This window comes from Pogoniulus pusillus, chromosome 4 (genome assembly GCF_015220805.1).
Source record: "Pogoniulus pusillus isolate bPogPus1 chromosome 4, bPogPus1.pri, whole genome shotgun sequence".
NCBI lineage: Eukaryota > Metazoa > Chordata > Aves > Piciformes > Lybiidae > Pogoniulus > Pogoniulus pusillus.
In genome coordinates, this window is record NC_087267.1 from 4,037,922 (window position 1) to 4,059,486 (window position 21,565).

At 41.4% G+C, this 21,565-nt stretch overlaps 1 long non-coding RNA gene across 2 annotated transcripts in view; it reads left to right on the plus strand.

Annotated features, from left to right (window-relative positions):
* Positions 1 to 248: 248 nt before the first annotated feature.
* Positions 249 to 21,565, plus strand: part of LOC135174653 (uncharacterized) — a 46,252-nt gene continuing 24,935 nt past the window's right edge. Inside the window, exons 1-2 of one of the 2 annotated variants that reach the window (XR_010302047.1) lie at positions 270 to 303; positions 9,339 to 9,468. This is a non-coding gene — a long non-coding RNA (uncharacterized LOC135174653). Of the gene's footprint in view, positions 304 to 9,338; positions 9,469 to 21,565 lie in introns of both variants that reach the window. The other variant, XR_010302048.1, reaches the window with a different exon arrangement.

A 21,565-nucleotide genomic window follows, 5' to 3' on the forward strand; every position in this document is an offset into this window, starting at 1 on the left:
CAGAACGTTAGAAGCTGAAAAGGGCCTTGAAAGATCACCTAGTCCAACCCCCCTGCCAGAGCAGGACCACCTATACCAGATCACACTGAAACACCGTTTCTACCCCTTTTCAACCCTACCCACCCCATTTTGCCACCTTTTCTTCCCCTAAACCCAGAACGCCTGGGTTCTATTGGAGTCTCCTCCCACCACAGGTGTGACCACTTTGCCCTCCCTGCCCACTCCCCTTTATAATCATCCCCAGAAAAGGCAGGTCCTAAGCTTGCCCTGCTGGGCAGAGGGATCCTTCTTCCATCATCACTGGTGAGTAAACTGCCTTTGTGTTAGATACATGCGAATCTGAAATTTCATCTTCACCCAAGTTAGAACAGCACCTTTCAGTAGGGACCAGGATTCAAGGCATATACCAATGTGCTGAAGCAGTCATGGTCCTTGGCTTCCACTATTTCTTCAGGCTCACTTAACTGCTATGAGCAGAAACAGATATGTTAGAAGCACAGCCAAAAATGAAAAATCCTGTTTCGCTGCATCAGTAGATCTGCAATGCTTTCTACCACACTGCATTCAGAGGTGTTGTTGACCACCACTGGTGTTAAAGGGTATGATAAGAAATAATCAGCTTCCAGGTAAATTCTGCTTTATCAGTCCCCCGGAATGGAACTCCTGGGCAGCTGCAGACCTTGGCAGTTGGCACTTCATGGGCATGCTGCTCTCCAGAGCTTTCAGGCAGAAACAAAACTCTATTGTATGGGATGGTTTGCCACTTTAGTTATGTGTATCTTTGGGGTATGATTGTTTGTTTTTAAATCTTTGCTTTTTTACTAACAGAGTAAAAAAATTTATCCCAGGAAAAATACTAGAAAAGTTGTTGCTAATTTTAGCTAGGCTAGGATGTCACCTTAATCATGTAAAATGGTGAAGTAAAACAAAGATTTTAGAGACAAACAGCGTATTTTATTGCAGAAATTGACATACTTGGAAACAACATGTAAGCCTTTGGGTGCACAAGTTTTATAGTTCATATTGCACTGTGTTAAATATTCATCTCAATGAGCATTAGCTAAACACAGCTGGAGTAATATTTTAGCTAATTCTCAAATTAAACACACTTTTGAGGATTCATTTTGAAGACCCCACTCATTTTAGGATTCCAGTTTTAGGCTGAAACTGATAAAGCACAAAATCCCACCACAACCAAAATAAAATTAAACCAAAAAAAAAAAAACAAACCCACAAACTAAAAATATTCTTATGGTTTGCTCTAGGTTATTTTCTCTGCCTAAGCCATCATAGTACAAATTAAAAGCTAGGTAAGAACAGATCCTCACATAGATGAGATAGCAATGGCTTTCTTTCCCTGGTTTGTGTTTTAATTCCTTTCCCTGTTTATTTGCAAGCAAGTAGGAGCAAAGATCATGAATTCAGATGCCTAGCTGCACTCAAAATTTCTGGAGTTTAAATTCCAGTGAGGAGAAAAGGAGTAGAGAAAAAACATGGATAAACACATGATAAAATTTGAAACAAAACCTTTAAAAACTAATTACGGTTGCTAAGTAACAAAAACATACTTAACCTCTGCTAATGATTAACAAACCTCAAAAATCACATAAGCCAGGAAACAAAGGACCTAAGGAATATTGCAGGCATTAGTTTGGGGAATTTTCCAGGTTGTTTACAGTTTTTGCTCTTTTACAATTTGTAAGGAGGTAAGAGGGAGGAACATAATTAGACCAGTGAACTAAAGAAGGCATTGTTCCCCTGTGAATTCCTAGCAAGTGTTACTTGTGTTCTGAAGTTACCTTTTTACCCTAGTGAATGATACCCTGGAATGAGATCTGAGCCTGAATGTACCAAGTGAGCTTTAAGGGAAGGACCTGGTTTTGTAAGGTTTATGTCACCTACTCATCACTGCAAAGATATGGTATATAACCTTTCCTTTGACTCTTAAGAGTCAACTGATAAGAGCCTTCACAACATATATTGTCTATCAGATCTTTTTGCTTTTAATCTCAGCATAACTGATCACAGATATTGCTTAGAAGTTATTATTTCTGCCTTTGAAACTATCCTGTTGCATTTGCTGAAGTGAAACCCAGTCTATCTCATCCATGTATCTCTAGTGTCTTATGTTTATAAAGTCTTTATCAATATGTATTGCTAAGCTTCTTGCAAGCTTCACACAGAACTATGTATGAGGGATCAAATTAATCTCTAAGGGTCAAGCTGTTAGATAACCAAAGATTGTGCAGTGAGGTGAGCATAAAGCTATGAAAAATGCATTCTACATAACTATGAGAACATAGTTCAATCCACAGCTGTCAATGCCTCAAATATATTTTACTTCCCAAGTAGTTTTGCTTATAAAAATCTCAAGAAATGAAAGACTTTACAGAACAATCTATCTCTTTTTTTTTCTATCTAATGAAGCCCAGCTAGATAAGCTTGGCTTTAGCTGTTAATTACAGCTCATCTAAATGTGTTTGTGTGTATGTGGCTATTTGAGAACGGAAGAAGAAACATCCTGCAGTTATAAAAGCAATGGTTTAATCTCTGACTGTAAGATCTCTGATCTCTGCACGTTTCTGCTGCGTTATTCCATTTCTGGATCTTGTGACATCTTTTACTGTTCTCCACTCTGCTTTCCCTTTCTGGATTTCAATAGCAGGCAGTACTTCCTCCCAGGGTACACTGACTTCATGCAAAGAGTAGGTGTCCATTACTATCACACAGCCTTTGTTTGGACAACCAAAGACAAGAGAATAAAATGGAACATTCTTATTAGCTCCAGCTCAGAATAGCATGTCACACACAGCTCTGTCCTGGAAAATGAGATTGTCTGTAAAACTGCCTGGATATTTGCTGGCTTATACCTTTTGCTCTCAGCAAAATAACAATTTCTTGAAATGGAAGCATTGAAAGGAAACAGTATTGGTGTTCTTTGATCCAATTGCTCTTATAAAAATACAGGTTCTGGCTTCCCAGTCTCAAATTATATTTGGCTTCATCATTTAGGATCATAGAATCAACCAGGTTGGAAGAGACCTTCAAGCTCATCCAGTCCAACCTAGCACCCAGCCCTAGCCAGTCAACTAGACCATGGCACTAAGTGCCTCAGCCAGGCTTTGCTTGAGCACCTCCAGGGATGGTGACTCCACCACCTCCCTGGGCAGCCCATTCCAATGCCAATCACTCTCTCTGGGAAGAACTTCCTCCTAACATCCAGCCTAGACCTCCCCCAGCACAACTTGAGACTGTGTCCCCTTATTCTGTTGCTGGTTGCCTGGGAGAAGAGGCCAACCCCTACCTGGCTACAAACTCCCTTCAGGGAGTTGTAGACAGCAACGAGGTCCCCCCTGAGCCTCCTCTTCTCCAGGCTGCACACCCCCAGCTCCCTCAGCCTCTCCTCACAGGGTTTGTGTTCCAGGCCCCTCACCAGCTTTGTCGCCCTTCTCTGGACATATTCCAGCACCTCAACATCTCTCTTGAATTGAGGAGCCCAGAACTGGACACATTTAAGCCAACAAGGGAGAACTTTAAAAACTATCTAGTATCAATTGGAGCAGTACATTTTGATGGACACAAAGATGGTCATCATGGCAAAAACTTTCAAGATGTCAACTGCTTATCTAGAGCTTTGAAAGGAAATGCTTTTGATATCACAAGAAGGTTCTTGGGATTCATTGCAGCCATTGGATTTACTGCTCTGAGAACGAGGTCCTTCACAGTCAGCAGGTGTTTGTTAAATGGTGATCTGCCAAGCTGGCCTGCTGAAGAAGGGAGTTTTCTGAAGGAAAATGGCCCTGTTTTGATTAGAACTGATGAAGCAGGTTCAGGTAACAAACGTCCAGCTTCGAAGCAGTTTGAGGTGCAGGGTGCCCAAACAGACTTTTGTCCAGTTGACTGTAATTTTAACATTAAAGCAGGCACTGCTCAATATGTTAACGAGGAAAATCAAGTACGTGCTGAACATATCTGACTTTGTGTTGTGGGCTAAGGGTTAACTGGTAGGCAGGTGGCAGTCATCGGACCCCAGGTGGCAGTTACCAGGTCATGTTTTTCCCTCCCCTTTCCTGCCTCTGTTTAAGGGGACAAGAAATTCTGGTTGCTATCTCTTGCCCTTCGCCTGCCTGCTCGAGAGCTGCTGAGTACGCGGGCAGGCCTCTTTGACACACAGCTGGGCCTACTCTGCGTGCTCTGGCCTGTCTCTGGGGAATCCATTGCCATCCAGGGAATCCATTGCCATCCACGGTCTGGTTTTGCATATATTCCTCCCCTCAACATCCCTGTACGTTCCTTTTCCCTAAATACCTTTCATTTTGTCATAAATAACAGGCATAAACTGGCGTTCATGTGTTCAGTTCTGGGCCCCCCCAGTTTAGGAGGGACACTGAGATGCTTGAGCGTGTCCAGAGAAGGGCGACGAGGCTGGGGAGAGGCCTTGAGCACAGCCCTACGAGGAGAGGCTGAGGGAGCTGGGATTGGTTAGCCTGGAGAAGAGGAGGCTCAGGGGAGACCTTATTGCTGTCTACAACTACCTGAGGGGTGGTTGTGGCCAGGAGGAGGTTGCTCTCTTCTCTCAGGTGGCCAGCACCAGAACAAGAGGACACAGCCTCAGGCTGCACCAGGGGAAATTTAGGCTGGAGGTGAGGAGAAAGTTCCTCACTGAGAGAGTCATTGGACACTGGAATGGGCTGCCCGGGGAGGTGGTGGAGTCGCCGTCCCTGGAGCTGTTCAAGGCAGGATTGGACGTGGCACTTGGTGCCATGGTCTAGCCTTGAGCTCTGTGGTAAAGGGTTGGACCTGATGATCTGTGAGGTCTCTTCCAACCCTGATGATACTGTGATAAGGGTTTAATAGAGTTGCAGGAATCAAGCAGTGTACAGGCCTGGGTGCGCAGGGAGGCTCAGCTCTACCTTAACACACAAACTTTGCCTTCAGTTTTCTCTTTTTATACTCTATTCTATTATGTATTCATTACCAATTCTAAGAAAGTTAGAAGTTCCAAGAATGGGAGGTGTCTCTTCCACACATGTCTCTTTATCCGGTGGTCCCTCTGGTGGTCTTCAGTGATGAAGAAAGGGGTCTTCCTCAAGTGTCCTTTCCCTGAACTCCAGACTAGTGCTCTGTTTGCTCATGCACAAAGGCTGTCTCTTCCACCTGCCTCCCTCCTCCACCAACCTTTCTAGTTTCTAATTATTTATTGCTGTTATCTTAAGCCAAGTGTATGCTTTTGTGATGGTTGTGCAAGGAGGAGTGCAGCTCCACTCAAAACCCCCCTTCCTCCCCGTCTGTGGCCTCTTGCCATGAATTGATCACATCAAACATATATTTCTCACAATTTTTTTACTTAATTACCTTTTTTTTAACCTCCAGTTCTGCTCAAGTCCTTTCTGTTTATCCCTTTACCTCCTTTCCCTATCTTTTCCCTACAGGGGGAGGGGAAGAGGGAAGTAACCAAAACTCTATCCCGTGGAGTTTTGGCCCTGAAAACTTAAAGGGTGAGATTCTGTTACTTCACTTTCCTATCAAATAATGCTAAACATCACTTAGAAGCCAGAAACAATCTGGAATGGGGTATAAATCCCATGAGAGGGACATTTTGGGACACACCACCTCTGGCATTGGGAGCATGTGTGCTGTTGGTGCTGGTTTGAAGGTCAGCAAGGTGGCATGTGGAGTGCGCCAACATAGGCACCACCAGCAGCTGCAGTAGAATCTGAGACTGGGGAAAGAGACAGAGACAAGGATGGTCTGTGGGCTGTGCTCCTTTTCCTCCACCCAAGACAGGGACACCTTTTTTGGTGAGAATTGCACCTTCAAAATATGGCTTAACTTTTGCTGTGTTTCTGTTAGAGCTATTGCAAAGGTTTGCTTCTCTGTGTCAGATATTACCCAGGATTTGTTAATCATAGAATCATAAAATGGATTATGATGGAAGGGACCTTAGAGATCATCTACTCCAACCTCCCTGCCATGGGTAGAGACATCTCTGAATTAGACCTGGCTGCTCATTCTCATCCAACTTGGTACTGAGCACCTTCAGGGAGGGAGTAACCCCAACCTATTCCAAAGGACCTTGCACTTTGACTTGTAAAAACTCATGCAGTTCACACTTGCCCACTTCTCAAGTCTATCAAGATCCTTCTGGATGGCATCTCATCTCAAGTGAGTCCATCAAAACACACAGCTTGGTGTCATCATCAAACAACTACTTGAAAAGATGATGTCACGAGGTGGGAGTCCATCTCCTCTGTAGAATCAGGTAACAAGATGTGAAGAAATGGCCCAAAATTGTGGCAGGGAAGGTTTAGATTGGATATTAGGAAAAAATTCTTTACTGAAAGAGTTGTCAGACACTAGAACAGGGCACCCAGAGAAGTGGTGGAGTCACTGGAGGTGTTCAAGAAATGTGTGGACATGGCAGTTCAGGATGTGGTTTAATGGCCATCACGATTTTAGGTGGATGGTTGAACTCAATGATCTTCAAAGTCTTTTCCAACCAAAACAATTCTATGATTTTATGGTCCTGGCTAATCAGCTGTGTCTCTGGAGAAAATATTAGATCTTCACATAGCTCTAGATAGGATTAATCACAAATACAAGTTCTATTAGCATTTCCAGTGTACTAAAAACTTTCAATGCAAGCAAACTGAAATTGCTCCAGCATTATGCATGCCACTACAACAGCTTCCTAACAGTGCTCTTTTTAAGTACATTAAATATCAAATTGATCTTAAATGCCAAGGTACAAAATCAAGAAGAATCATGGATTTGTTTGGCATAAATATTTCTGGAGTTGTATAATTTCAGAGCAAAACCAAACTACATGAATGCACTCCCCTTATATTTGCAGTTGAGCGCTCATATGAAACAAGAGAAAATTATTAAGGCTGATGAAATTAGGTAATAGACTCTGCTATAATCAATGAAAACATCTTAATGAGTTTTCTTTTTAGCGTGAAAAGTTATATGAAACTAACCAATGCACTGGAAAATGAAAACACTGATGGGCTGGAGGAAGTGTCATGATTAGTCACAAAATACCCCAGGTGTAATACTTTGCCCATTTGCAAGCTATAAGAAGACACAGCTTAACTAATTTAGATATTCAACAAGCAGTTACTCTTTATATTGAAAGAAGAGAGAGAGAGAGGCTTTATTTAAAAAAAAACCCAACTCCTTCTTTCCCTTTGCAACATCCTCACAGGAGGGGAAATCTCCTGCTCTGGTGCAATTCAAAAGTCTAGTTCTGCAGTTATGCTCAGAATTTAGATGGTCTGATATGGCAATCTCCAGGTGAAACATTAATATCCTGACAGCTTATTTTTCAATTCTACTTGAAATTTTGCATCAGCTACATATGTTCCACGTTCCAAGATTAATTTGCTTTAAAAAAACGTTGTCAGGAGTCCAGTCATTGTACAAAAACAAGGAAAGCCTGTCAGAGATTTTACTTTCCTGAGGAAGCATGGCTTTTGAGCCTAAGTCCTGGCTCAGAGTGAACTGAGTATCTGATGTACAGTGGGAAATAGTGCTCAGAGATCTGACAAAGACAAGACAGAGATATTCCCATGCCTGACACAAATGAAACAGAAGTTTAACTCTCCTACCACAGAAGACTTAATCAGCCCCCTACTTTGTTACATGTAGTATTCCAGAGCAATTTTGTTTCCTGTATCAAGGCTCACATGTGCCTGCACAAAAGAAAGCTCCCCCATGATCAGATGTCTCCTCTAAAATCTAATTTCAGTGCCAAAGTATCATGGCTACTGGACAGCTCAATGTCCAAAGAGGAGTAGATAGGCTGATTTAATCATTTGCCTGTCAGAGTAGAAAATGAGTTCTCAGTTCTATTGCCATTAGCATTTCAAAGACAGTGTGACAGGCATATATAGTATTTTATAAGAAGTAATAACTCTGTTTCTTAGGTGCAGAATCCAGCTGTCTGAAACTAACACAAATAGGAAACCAGAGGCTATTGCATATAATCCAAAGGAGTTGGCCCTCCCAATCTCCACTTAAAGGCTGGATTTGATATAAATGCTTGAAACTCTTGGATTGTTCAGCTATTTATTATTTCAGTAAAAGTAACACTTCAAGGAAAACTGATAAAGGAGTAGCAAAACCACAGAGGTTAAGCATGAAACTTGAGAAAAAACCCACCCCACCCCGGCAGGTTTAAAATTGCCAAAAAGCATAACCCAGCACTGAAGATCAAATAATCCCTAGTGAGCTCCTACTGAATCTAAAAGTCACCAGGTGCTTCTGTTTTGGTTCTGAAAGTTCTTTTGCCTTTGGCATCTGATCTTAATCTTATGGAGACATCCTGACTGCTGACAGCACAAAGTCCTAGCAAAGGCACAGTTACTGCTCAGATTCACAGCAAATAAAGGTGGCAATAAGTTCTACAGCTCGATCCTGCCACACACTACCATGAAGGAAAGAAAGATCAGGGTTTAATTCACTCCCTACTTTGATGGCATTCAGAGCCACTTTCCCCAAAAGAGTGCTGCAACCATCAGGCTAAAAAATATTACCAAGCAAATGGATGCATCCTGTGGGCAGATGCATTTTGTGCTTTAGCTAAAGAGAAACAGGAAATCAGATACTGCCTGTACTCACTCCTCTCTTGTTCTGTAGACCATTCTAAAACAGCCAGGTGCTTCAAATCATTCAGCATCAAATCATCTTCATGACAAAACTCTTTTCCCTGACTACATTACAAGGAATATTGCAGCCCTAGCTTAACCCTCCAAGATACCTTAATGGTGTTAGTGGCTAACTTCATAGTGTTGCAATGGTTGATTTGCCAGGGTTTAAGTGGCTTCTTTTCATCTGGGTCTCAGTACACAAGGCCCTCAAGAGATTCCTGTGGAGTGGAGATAAAAATGTGTTCCCTGTGGCTTTATTGAAGTTTAGATTATTTTTTTTTCCTGTAAATAAGTCCTTTGGCTTTATGAATGGCTCCACAGGACAGCCCTTCATATGAACTATACTACATCAACATCTAAAGTGATTCTAAAGAAAAATGTTTCATATCTCACATGAATGCCTGAGAAACTTGCTCCTTCATTGACTGAAAGGCATTTATTTTGGAATCTAAGGTTTTTTACTTCTGTTTTTGTCATATCACTAATTAATTGATTATCTTGTTCCGTGACATATCTGTGAATGCTTAATATTTACACATGTGTACAGATTCTTTCATGTTGGGAGGGGGCCTGTTTATACACTCATACTGACCAACATTTTCTTTCATAGAAATAATTCATTCACAGATTAAGTGCAGTTATTATAAGTTTGGAAAATAAATACCTTTGCATTCCTGGTGTTTTCAGGAACTGGATACAGACCAAATTCCTGCAAGTCATGTGCTCCATTTGTTTTCTGCCATTCCAGTACATGATCTTCACTACTCACTAAGGCTGCTGTATTCTTGTTGATGAGACTTTTACTTTGGATCAAAGGGTAAGAAAAGTAGCAGTTAGCCAGACTGGCCAGCTTTCTACAAGTCTCCCAGTCTTGCTCAGACTAGCCCACCGTGTTATTGCTATCTTGTCAATTTTCTGTTGGCATTTTTTGTCCTCACTCATATTAAAAAAAACTTACTGGGGTTTATTGCTCATATGGGAGAGCAGAGTATCATCCTAAATCCTCTGTGCCCTTTTAAGAGTTACTATACAAAACACCATCAAAAGTTTTCACATCTGGACTTTATAGCATGTTTCTCAGTGTCAGGTGCAGAGTGAAAAATCCCAGCTCCATCTCTGTGATATTAATGGTGTGCAGGGACATCAAATTAGCCTAGGTATATGTTGGAAGTTGAAAGAAACAGAGTTGTAGAGGCAGAAAATCAAGCCCATAGCTTAGGCAAGAAATTAAACAGTTGTCCAGAATTTTGATATATCAGAGCTACTAGTTCAGATGTGTATAACCCATCCCACTGTACAAATGTAGATAAAGATCAAGGCTGAGTGTAGAATGTTTCTGGCAGGAGAGCATGTCACATCTCATGTAACTTGCAACCACTTTAGTTCTTTCTGTTAATTCAACACTGATTAACCTGAGAAGAGTTGGGCTTCATTCCTCTTTCTGCAGTGTGACTTTGGGGAAATCAGCTTCCACAGATGTCATTTCCCCTTCCCATGAAATGGAATAATAAGAGCTATCTAAAATATTCTAAGACCTAAGAGGGGAAGGAAGCACAGAGAGAAAAGCACTGGTTTTACTTCATCTTATCTATACTATAACTCTTCCTTCAAAGAGCTTTTTATTCTAAACAAAGGGAAATCATCAGAAGTTCATCATTATCCTTGGCCCAGCATGTTTCTATGGTTACAGAGCTTGTGTTTTTCATCTGTAGAAACTAGAGCGATTTTTCCCTTTTTTGTAAGACTGCTGTGCCTTGTATCTTTGACCCTCCCTTATCAAGGACTGGTTCTTCTCATTTTACCAGTCTCACCAAGCCCTGTACTGAAAGCATCTCGGAATCAGACTTCAGGGCAGAACATTTACATACAACATACACATTGTTTGCAGTAATATCCAGAAATATCATCACAAAACCCCCCGGGAATGTTGGAAGAGATGTTAAGCTTTACCCCAGAAGGCTTATCCAGTCTCTGTTTTTCAGCTGATTGGGCAAGGCTTTGAATGAATGAGGGAATCACAATCCTCTTGCTAATTGCTTCATGCCTTGGCCTTTCCTTCAAGCATGTTGCATAGCTCACGTCAAAGGCAAGCCACCAAGGTTCATCTCAAATCTAGCCCAGCTTGGGTATTTTCTCATGCAACTACGTTTCCTATATGAAGTGTGATACAGTGCATACACAAGCATCCATCTATCTATGCATGCAGAGATTCAGTAGATAGGCTTCCATGTGTTTGTGTATTTACATCTATTGCTTACCTACTTCACAAGCTACTGTGATGCAGCACATCTGTACTCACCTCCAACTATTCATTTCTATGATAAGAGGGTATTCTTACTGACTAAACTTAAGCTTCTCATAAGCACAAGCTTGCCCTTAAGATCTTTATAAGGCACCACTTTTATCTCTTTTCCACTATGAAGAAAAGAAGAACTCACTTCTCAGAAAAGAAACACAGCCCATCCCTTCTCAGGGCAATGTTAGAATATGGCTGCTTCTCAGCCAGGTCTCCCTTTACTCTTGACTGCTGTATTACTCATTTGCATTCCTCTCCTTCAGAAATCTGCATCATTTCATCTGTTGCAGTAACATTAGTGCAAATTGCTACTAAATCAAAGGTAGTTTGGTGCAGTGATCTACTGTGACTTCCTCACAGCATGCTTGATAGTAGGTTTTGTGGTGACACAATAACCTGTGCCAGTACCATGCAAGAGGTTGAGGTGCCCTTGAAAGAGCAATAGTGATGCTGGATGATTCATCTGTTTCTCCTGTTTGAGGGGAAGCCACAGAATCATAGAATTGTTTCATTTGGGAAAAAACCTTTAAGACTATTGAGACCAACCATTAGCCTAGCACTGCCTGCTGCTAATCCATGTCCCTAGCACCACATCTACAGGTGACTCAATCACTTCCCCAGGGGCAGCCTGTTCCAATATTTTTCCAATCCTGGCACAACTTGAGGACATTTTCTCTTGTCCTATCATTTGTTACCTGGGAGAAGAGACTGACCCCCCCCCCCCCCACACACACACACCTTGCTACAACTCAGGAGAGTTGTAGAAAGCCAATAGGAATTGTGTTGTAGAGCTCTCATCAGCTTTGAGCCCTCCTTTGGATGCACTCCAGCACCTCAATGCCTTTCTTGTAGTAAAGGAGTCATGTAAGCTCTCCCTAGGCCAACCATGACCACTAAGCTCCAGCTTGCAGACGTTGCTGTAAGTTTGTCCACCTGAAGTTGTCTGAATGCAAGCTTTGCTTCTGTGACCACATCCCTCTAACAGAAACCAGTGCAGGTGCCTTTTCCATTTTTAAAAAAAATTCTTTCATCATTCCTAGTCTGATTCCTTATTTTACTGGGCTACTGCTGACTCCACAGGAAAAACCGAGGCTTAAGAAACCTGAAAAAGTGCCTGAAAAGAAGCCCACGAAAAAGTACAAAACAGAATAACCAAATCTCCTCCTAAGCATCACTAGAGGAAATGGAGACTTCCTCTACTTCATTAAAAGCAACTTTTCTGTTTAATAACTCTTTCTGGTCATTTTTTTCCCATGACCCAATGTCAAACCTCTACAGTATCCCAGAGCAAGGAGTTTTGATGTAACTAGGCATGCAGTGAAGCAACTCTCTCTCTCTTTTGTTTGATTTTGTAACATCTCTACCATGCAATGTCAAAGTATATTTCTCTGGACTGTATTTTTTGCTGTTAGCTTGTTTCAATTTACAGTGAAGCAAAGCAGATTAATAAATCAATAGTCAGCATGCTGTTCCAAATGATTGACAGAAAGGTTCAAAGCAGAGATGAGAAGACACAACCAAGACGTCATTAGTTTAAGAGGTAGATCAACTAAAAGTCACTGAAGTGCAAGGTGCTTTTCACTTTTTCTTCTAGACTACAGAATGTAGTAATAGCACAGATATTTTAAGTGTGAAAGAAGGGTGACATTTGCCACAAAAAGGATAAAAGAATGAGAGCAGGGTGCCTTAGAAAGAAACATGTCATGGCCTATGTCTGAAAAGCTGCTGGTTCAGCATGATAACTACTCCCAAATGTTCAATTACTGCTTTACTTTTTGCTTTCAAATCTTAGCAATGCTGCCAGAAACAGATAGCTGCTCAGCCTAGCTCAGGAGGAGGACAGGACAGAAATGATCAGACTGGGATTTTTCTGGGGAAAGAAAAATATTCTTCTACAAAAGTTTCAGTTGGGGAAGGATCTATTCTGTGGTGGGCTAAAGTGTAGCTGCCTTGGGGTGGTTTACAGGAGAATCGCATACCATGAGCAATACCCTCAGTATAAAGAAGGAAGTTTGCTATGGAGAAGGAAGCCTCATGCTTGGGCCTTCTTCTTTGGCTCCTCTTCTTCCTGCTTTTGAGGACTGCTTTCTGGATATTGTGCATGCTGAAGCTTTGCTCATCTGAGTATGATTTTATTTATCTTGTATTGATGTTGGTATTAATTTGACTACTCCATAATATCTGGTTTAATTTCATCCTCTGAGTCATCTCCCCTTTCCTAATTCCCATCTTTGCTGGGGAGGGGTCATTAGATGATAGAGTAACTGCCGTATCTTAGCCCCAGATACAAGCTAAATGTATACACTGATATAATTAATAATTAACAACTTTATTCTGGATTATTTTCTCCTTTTAATTGCATTTTGTTAAGCTGTCAGCAGAACAGAGTAAAACTAAATACCTCCATCAATTTTAGACTGAGCATTTCTGTAGAATAGAAATAAACTGCAATATTAAGGCCAAAGTGTATTTAAAAGGTCACTTTTTACTCTTTTGGATGTAATTTTCTGGAAATAAAATCTTTGAATTGTCAGCTGATAAAGGCTACCTCAGGGGTGACCTCATTGCTGTCTACAGCTACCTGAAGGGAGGCTGTAGCCAGGTGGGGTTGGTCTCTTCTGCCAGGCAAACAGCAATAGAACAAGGGGGGACAGTCTCAAGTTGTGCTGGGGGAAGTACAGGCTGAATGTTAGGAGGAAGTTGTTGGCAGAGAGAGTGATTGGCATTGGAATGGGCTGCCCAGGGAGGTGGTGGAGGCACCGTCCCTGGAGTTGTTCAAGCAAAGCCTGGCTGAGGCACTTAGTGCCATGGTCTGGTTGATTGGCCAGGGCTGGGTGCTAGGTTGGACTGGATGATCTTGGAGGTCTCTTCCAGCCTGCTTGTTTCTATGATTCTGCTGACATCTGTTTCCCCTAGCTGTGAATTTGGGGACATAGCTTAGGTCTGGTTATGGTTAAGGGTTTTTTTAATGCCTTAACAGAAACTTAAATGCTTGGGTTTTGTTTTGTGTTTTTTTTATTAAATTGATAAGAAAGTGGTTGCAAATTCCTCCTTAATTATCACATTGCATACTAGAGCTAGCTTGTCAGCATTTTGAATTTCCTAAGTGGAAAGAAAGACAGAAAATAGATGTCAATTTTGCAAACTGCAATTAAGATTATTGGCAGATGAAGACCCTCAGGGAACTGGAGTATCACATAGCAGTAAGCCTGATAATCAGATGGTCTGCTCTTGCACTGAAGTGAATGAGTCATGTTATACAAGATAGATTAGCCATTTAAAATTTTAGGAGAAAAATAGCATAGAGAAACACACATGCAAAACTGTTACTATTTTTCTCATGTTCCAAGGGAGAAATACATTTATCATCTGATTACAGGGTTTGATGATCTCAAAGGTCTTTTCCAATCTAGGCAATTCTGTAATTCCTGACTACATGCAAGGCAGAGAACCCAGGACCTCCTGGCACACATCAGCCGTGTCCCATCTTTGCAATGTAGTGAGACCCAAGTGTACTCTTGACTAAATAACATCTGACAAAGGAGCTTGAGCATGTAGTCCCTAAGGAGACTAACTGCTCCCTGTCTTAGCTGGGGGAAGATCTATTGGACAGCCTTGCAGGATTGTTGGTGGGACCTACATGTCAAGGCCCACCACCAGCACATCCCCAACAGAAAAATCAAGATGCTGCTTTTTCTGTTGTTAAACCACAGCGAAAGCAGTCAGCTGGCCTCCTGTAGATTATCATAACAGCAGAAACATCTGAGAACTGACATTGACAACAATATCTGGAATTTAGGAAGTTTCTTAGCTTACTACCTTCTGTGGCAAACTCAAAAATTACTGCATTGAAAGAGAAAAATCCATACCCTCTGCTATTGAAGACAAGAACAGCTGTTTAGAAATGGTGGCAATCTTTCTACCAGCCAGCATCCTCATACAGCAGTATTAGTGTCAAACGATAAGATTGTTTCAGTTCATGCTTCTTCCCATCACATCTCTCTCCAACAATAATGAGGAAAGAATAGAGCTCAAGTTTGAGAACTAGGATAGACTGGGCATGGAAACTGAGGTTTTTTTCAGAGGCAAGATATTTCTTCAGTGGTTACTTGAAAGATCCAGAAGCTTAGCACCCTGTGCCTAGAAAGGCTGACAAAACTTGGCAATTATTCCTAATAGCTGTCAAAGATGACAGCTGCTTTTCTGCATACCTGGAATATTGTGACTTCCAGCATCCAGTGCAGATAATGGGGTTGTGCAGGTGACATCCACCTATCACTGACTGGTCTTGGGCCATGCGCTCAGAGGGTAGCTGGGGGCCATGGTGCCTTATCAGTAGGTGATAGGCACAGTTCAGGCTGCAGTTTTACAACCTTAGGCTGCAGTTCCATAATCTGCTGAAAATCATCAGTTTACCAGGCACAGTGGAACACAGCATTCTTCCTTATCACAGCTGCAGTAGTGAGCTGCTCTCCAGTGTTAGCACAGAATGGGAGAGTGGGCCCAGGGCTCAGGCTGTTCCTGGAAACTTCTCCTACTCTGAAAGACGGTTTTGGTTTGAAAGAATTATTATAGGTCTATACAACTATATAATATTGGCCCCATATTCTTGAGTAATGTCTCCTTTATTTCTTTTAGCTGAAACTTAGTACACTACAGTGTCCTGGGAAATATCTGGCAGCCTTTTATTGGTGATCTCTTACAATACAGCATAGGAGTGACAGGTTTGCCTAAGTAGTACCAGGATTAAAGAAAATAGCAATGCATGGCAGTTAGTTGGAACTATATCCTGTGCATGTGGGTGTTTTTGAAGCAAGCATAACTCTTGGTAATAACACAATCATTTGAAATGAGATGCAGATATTCCACAGTAATCATTAAATTACACTTTCTTAAGGATAAGAAAAAAAATAAATCCCTGTGGTTAAGGCACTTCATGTTTACCTTCGTGTGCTATAGCATTGATTATTGTAGGGCTTTTTCCTTTATTAACTTTACATCAGAATTATCTTTCCAAAAGGCATGCTGTATCTTAAATGGAAAAGAAACAATTCAGAGAAAAAAAATTGGGAAGGAAGGCTGGAAGATCTTAAAAAAAAAAAAACCAAAACATTTTAAGGTAAATTGGGACAGGTTTTTGCAGTGTTTCAGAAAAGCAGAATTCCATTTTGTACTTAACCTTGGAGGAAAACCAAACAGATTTTGAATGGAGCTACAGATGGTTTGGTTGCAAAAGTTTCTTAAAGGTGTGCATATATGCAATTAATTATTTAACAGTCTAACAATCTCAAGACTGAATGTAGAATGCTGATAGCCTATCCAAAGCTAATATTTAATAAAGCATTTCTATATGATTCTGGTATAGAAAACTACTTCCAGCTTCAGTGCTTTTCTTCTTCCCAATTTCATCAAAAGAAAGAAAATATACAATTTGCACAGATGAGCTCATCCCTGTCCAGAGAAGTTTTTCAAGGAAATTATAGTAGTTATTTCTGTTTATTTTTTAACATTTCTTTAACTTTGTTTTCTAATTTTCTGAAAATGACAATGGCATGCAGGAAATTTATTTCAATAGGACAAGGGAGCTTATTCTTCCCCTGTACTCAGCACTGGTCAGGCCACACCTTGAGTACTGTGTCCAGTTCTGAGCCCCTCAATTCAAGAAAGATGTTGAGGTGCTGGAACATGTCCAGAGAAGGGCAACAAAGCTGGTGAGGGGCCTGGAACACAAATCCTATGAGGAGAGGCTGAGAGAGCTGGGCCTGTTTAGCCTGGAGAAGAGGAGGCTCAGGGGTGATCTTATTACTGTCTACAACTACCTGAAGGGACATTGTAGCCAGGTGGGGGGTGGCCTCTTCTCCCAGGCAACCAGCAATAGAACAAGGGGACACAGTCTCAAGTTGTGCCAGGGTAGGTATAGGCTGGATATTAGGAAGAAGTTCTTGCCAGAGAGAGTGATTTCCCACTGGAGTGGGCTGCCCAGGGAGGTGGTGGAGTCACCGTCCCTGGGGGTCTTCAAGAAAAGCCTGAATGAGGCACTTAGTGCCATGGTCTGGTTGATTGGATAGGGCAGGGTGATAGGTTGGACTGGCTGATCTTGGAGGTCTCTTCCAACCTGGTTGATTCTATGATTCTATACAGTTTTCATAAGCTGTATATATCTCTGAAATTATATGACAAATATCTTCTTGGAAGGGATATTAGGAAACTGGGGGTCTATGAGAAGAAAACTAAGAGCTAGATATTAAAATTAGTTCAAAGTGAAAGCCATCTTTTGAGTGTAATGCATATTAGTTGATAGCTTCAACAGTAATGGACTACCCTCCCAGTCACAGCTGCCAGTGGTTTATCATCTTTGATTGCTCTAAAAAGGTTTAAAGCAGGTACGTGCGTCTGCTTACATGTTCCTCTCCAAAACAGGATGGAGAGTGTCCTCTCAGTGACGTGGAGCACTCCAGATGGTGGGCAGCACAAAATCTGTAGGCACAGCACATGAGCCTTGCTATTCCATTCTTCCGTTTCTCAAAAGAAAAAAGTGTATTTTCTTTCTTTGCCACCAGTTACCTCTCATGAAAGCTACTTCTTCAGGGAGTCCATCCCCTCCTTCAGAACATGTTTCTGCACCTAAGAACTAGACAGTGTCTGAAACATCCTTTTATCTCCTCCTTCCTGATGTAAGATGGAGAAGATCCCCATTTACTCAGGTGTGCTTTTCTGCTGGTTTTTGCTGACCTACTTTGTCATCTGATTGACCATACACCACAAGCAACAAAACACCTCTCCTCTTCCTTTTACCAGTCTGATTAAGCTTTCTAATGTCTCTGAGGCCCAAAGAACATCCTTTCCTGGCTGGAGAGGTGAAAATCAGAAGTGTGTCATAGTCTCCCTCCTGTATTTATTCCACATGCGAGGGGCTGTCAGCCTCTCCTTGTGTTTTGTCTGCAATAACTGCAGCGTCCAAACAGCTCCCAAGACTTATGCTGAAAGCATTTGCTGCTCTGGGATTTGACTGCTACATTCTGCAGTGCTGTTGCAATTTTCAACCATGCATGAGCCATAGTTGCAATGGTAGAAAGCCAATTATCATACCAATAGATACAATCCGGAGGAAATTCCAGTGCTGCTGTTGAAATGCTCTCCTCTATGAAGTGTACTCCATCCACATACTTATCTTAATGGAGCTCAGATAAAGTCCAATGCCTCTCTATCTCTTTCCATTCCTCTCTTTTCAAATTCATGTTTTCTTCTTTAGTTATGTTTGTCAGATCCATGTTAAGCAAACAGTCACAGTTAACACATCACAACCTAGCATTCTCCCCTCCCTTAGTGAACTTATGCATATAGTTTTGCAATATACAGCTTTATGCATAGTTCAACTTTGTGGTCCTGCACCTGCCATTAAACAGGTTTTGCACAATTGTTATCTCAAAAATAAATGCAGAACAATATATATATTTTAAAGAGTAGTTATGCAACATATAAGTAAATTATTTCTAGTATATTTAATTGAATCTCTGAACTGCAGAGAAAGTATATAGCTGAGGTTACCTTGAAAAATGGCTAAACTATGTCTTTACAGTTTACTAATTATTTAATCTACTAAAAATAATTTTTAAGCACCTAAGCATTTGTTATAACTATATTTTAAGTAGTTATTAATAACCATTATGTAATTAAAACTTTATGCATGTATTTATACATTCATCAGTGATCACTGGCTTTAATTTACTTTGCTGTAATTTTACATTCACCCTTCACACAACCTTGTGGTTTTTTTTCTACCATTTATTTATGCCAGATATACTTTATATCATTTATTTAGAATCACAGAATCAACCAGGTTGGAAGAGACCTCCAAGATCATCCAGTCCAACCTAGCACCCAGCCCTAGCCAGTCAACCAGACCATGGCACTAAGTGCCTCATCCAGGCTTTTCTTGAACACCTCCAGGGACGGTGACTCCACCACCTCCCTGGGCAGCCCTTTCCAATGCCAGTCACTCCCTCTGGGAAGAACTTCCTCCTGACATCCAGCCTAGACCTCCCCCAGCACAACTTGAGACTGTGTCCCCTTGTTCTATTGCTGGTTGCCTGGGAGAAGAGGCCACCCCCCACCTGGCTACGATGTCTCTTCAGGTAGTTGTAAACAGCAATGAGGTCCCCCTTGAGCCTCCTCTTCTCCAGGATAAACAACCCCAGCTCCCTCAGCCTCTCCTCATGACAAATTCATCCTGTATGCCTTTCAGCTACTTCTCTATACCATGCAAATATTTTTGATTTTGTTTCCTCCAGGTCAAGTATTGGCAGAGTTGATCCAGAGAAATCAAAATCACACTGAATATAACCAGTCGACCCCAAGGAGTCCAGCAGTATCTGATTCACATACAAAGTATTTCCTTCTGACTCCTGTTTGAATTTTAGCATTTCTGAAAACCACTCTCCAGTGTAAAAACAGAGAGAAACAATACAGAGATCAAGGAGTTTTGCAAAATCCCTGGGCACTGGGAAATCCAATTGCACAGATGCAGCTCCTTGAGGAAAGTAGCCTTCAAGCCTGGTGGGGTTGGTGTAACCTGGTGCTGTTGGGAGGCATCCATCATTCATTCCCACGAATCACATTGGCTTAAGTCGCTCTCATCACTGTTGGAGACAAAAGGTTTAATTCAATCTCTTATCTTCCTCTCAGTGAATTTAGCTGGAAGTACTGCTTTGTGTTATCCCTCTGACATTTAGCACAAAGGCTTTCTCTTTGGCTTTCAGCTTCTAACACCCCTTTTCTCTTTCCCTGGTTTTGTTTTGATTTGAGTTTTGTTGAGTTTTTTCTGGTTTGGGGTTGGTTTGTTTGCCTGCTTGGTTTTAAATTCTGTTAGTGAAGCAGAAGCTACACTTAGCAATTCCTCCATGAGTCTTTCTTTCAAGTGAAACTTGCACAGTCCTGCTCTTGGCAGGAAGTACTTTCCCCATTCCAGAAAAGCCTCTGCTACAGCACTGTCCTTTCCAGAATCAAGGCCATGGGGATAGAGACAGAGTTTAACATTAGGACTTGTATGATTATTTAACTTCATTAACTACCCCAAGCTTTCACTGTCAGAAAAATCTTCCAAATACCATACTGAAATGTGTATGGTTACCTGAGAAGTGTCTAGTTGTTTTACTTGGAGTATTGTAATGTCTTTCTCACACTTCAGTGCTGTTGCTGCTGCCTGTAACAGATGGCTGGTTTAGATCTTTTACCCTTTGCACAGAAATATTGTCGTTATTGTCATTTGAGGAAATAACTGGCTGTCAGCAGTGCTTTTGATTTAACTGATGTACTTTTGGGGAGACAGGTGAAACTCTAAAATATTTTGTTGAGCCAAAGTGTCTGGTCACAGGCACACGTACATAAAATGAGGAACACGTACAAGGCATTTGGGGCAGACATTCAGAACAATGGCTTGCAAAAACAGTGCTGTTTCTAAACATCTATTTACATAACCTGCCGTCTCTGTTATCTGCAACGTTCTGCACAACAAAGCTACTGTGAACAAATGAAATTTAAATGTCACCACGCAAACTGATCTTAGCCAAAGAATGAAAAATTTAGCTCATACATAAAGCAGCTTGCATGGCACACTTAGATAATGAAGTATTCTCTTCAGCAGGACAAGGATGGCGGCTCCACCATGGTCTTTGCTCAGCTGGTAATTTGGCAGTCCTTCCATTTTTTCCATGTGAGAGCTGTCATTCTTAGAAGGTGGCACACCAGGCTGCCAAAATGACACGTCACATGGCAACTCACCTGCAGTTCACCTTATGCTTCAGTTTGAACTTTTGAACAAAGAGTGATCCTTTAACAGCACAGTAATTGATATTGTCACATCTGGAGCAACTTACCAACAGTGAAAAAACTTTGAGCATTATGTGTTCAGTCCCTGCAAGTATCTTCCAGCCCTGATTCAGCAAAGCATTTAAGGCTATGCTAAATGGGAAGAATAGTCCCAGTGAAACTATGCTATTTGAACTCAGCACTGTGGGTTCCAGTAAGATATCTAACCCAGTTTTCTTGAGTTTACCTATAAGGATGTTGTGGGAGACGGCATCAGAAGCCTTGCTGAAGACAGATGATATCCTCTGCTCTCCCTACATCTATCCATTTGGTCATGCCTTCCTAGAAGAATATAAGATTAGTTAAGCAAAATTTCTCCTGAGTGAATCCATGCTGACTATTCTTGATAACCCTCTTTCCTTTCATATGGTTAGGTATTGCCTCCAGAACAAGTTGCTCCATCACCTTTTGTGCTGGTTTGAGGCTAACTGGAATATATTACTGAGAGAAATGAAATCCTTATCTGTGAGGGGGAAAAAAAAAATCAGTACCCTGTATCACTCATTCTTCTGCTGAGATACACAACTAGTCAAAATATAGCTAAGACACTCACTTCTCAGCTCTCAGTTCTGTTCTTTCTTTCTGGCAGTCTGGTCTCTGTGGTGGCCTCTGCCTTAATTCTAATCCGACCTAACCTTTTTTTCCCTCTAACCTCCTTGATGTCTCACCTCCGATCTCTCCAGATATACCACATGAGATATACAGAGGTTGATCAGGTTATTTCTGAAAGGATGGAAAGAGGGAGGAGGTT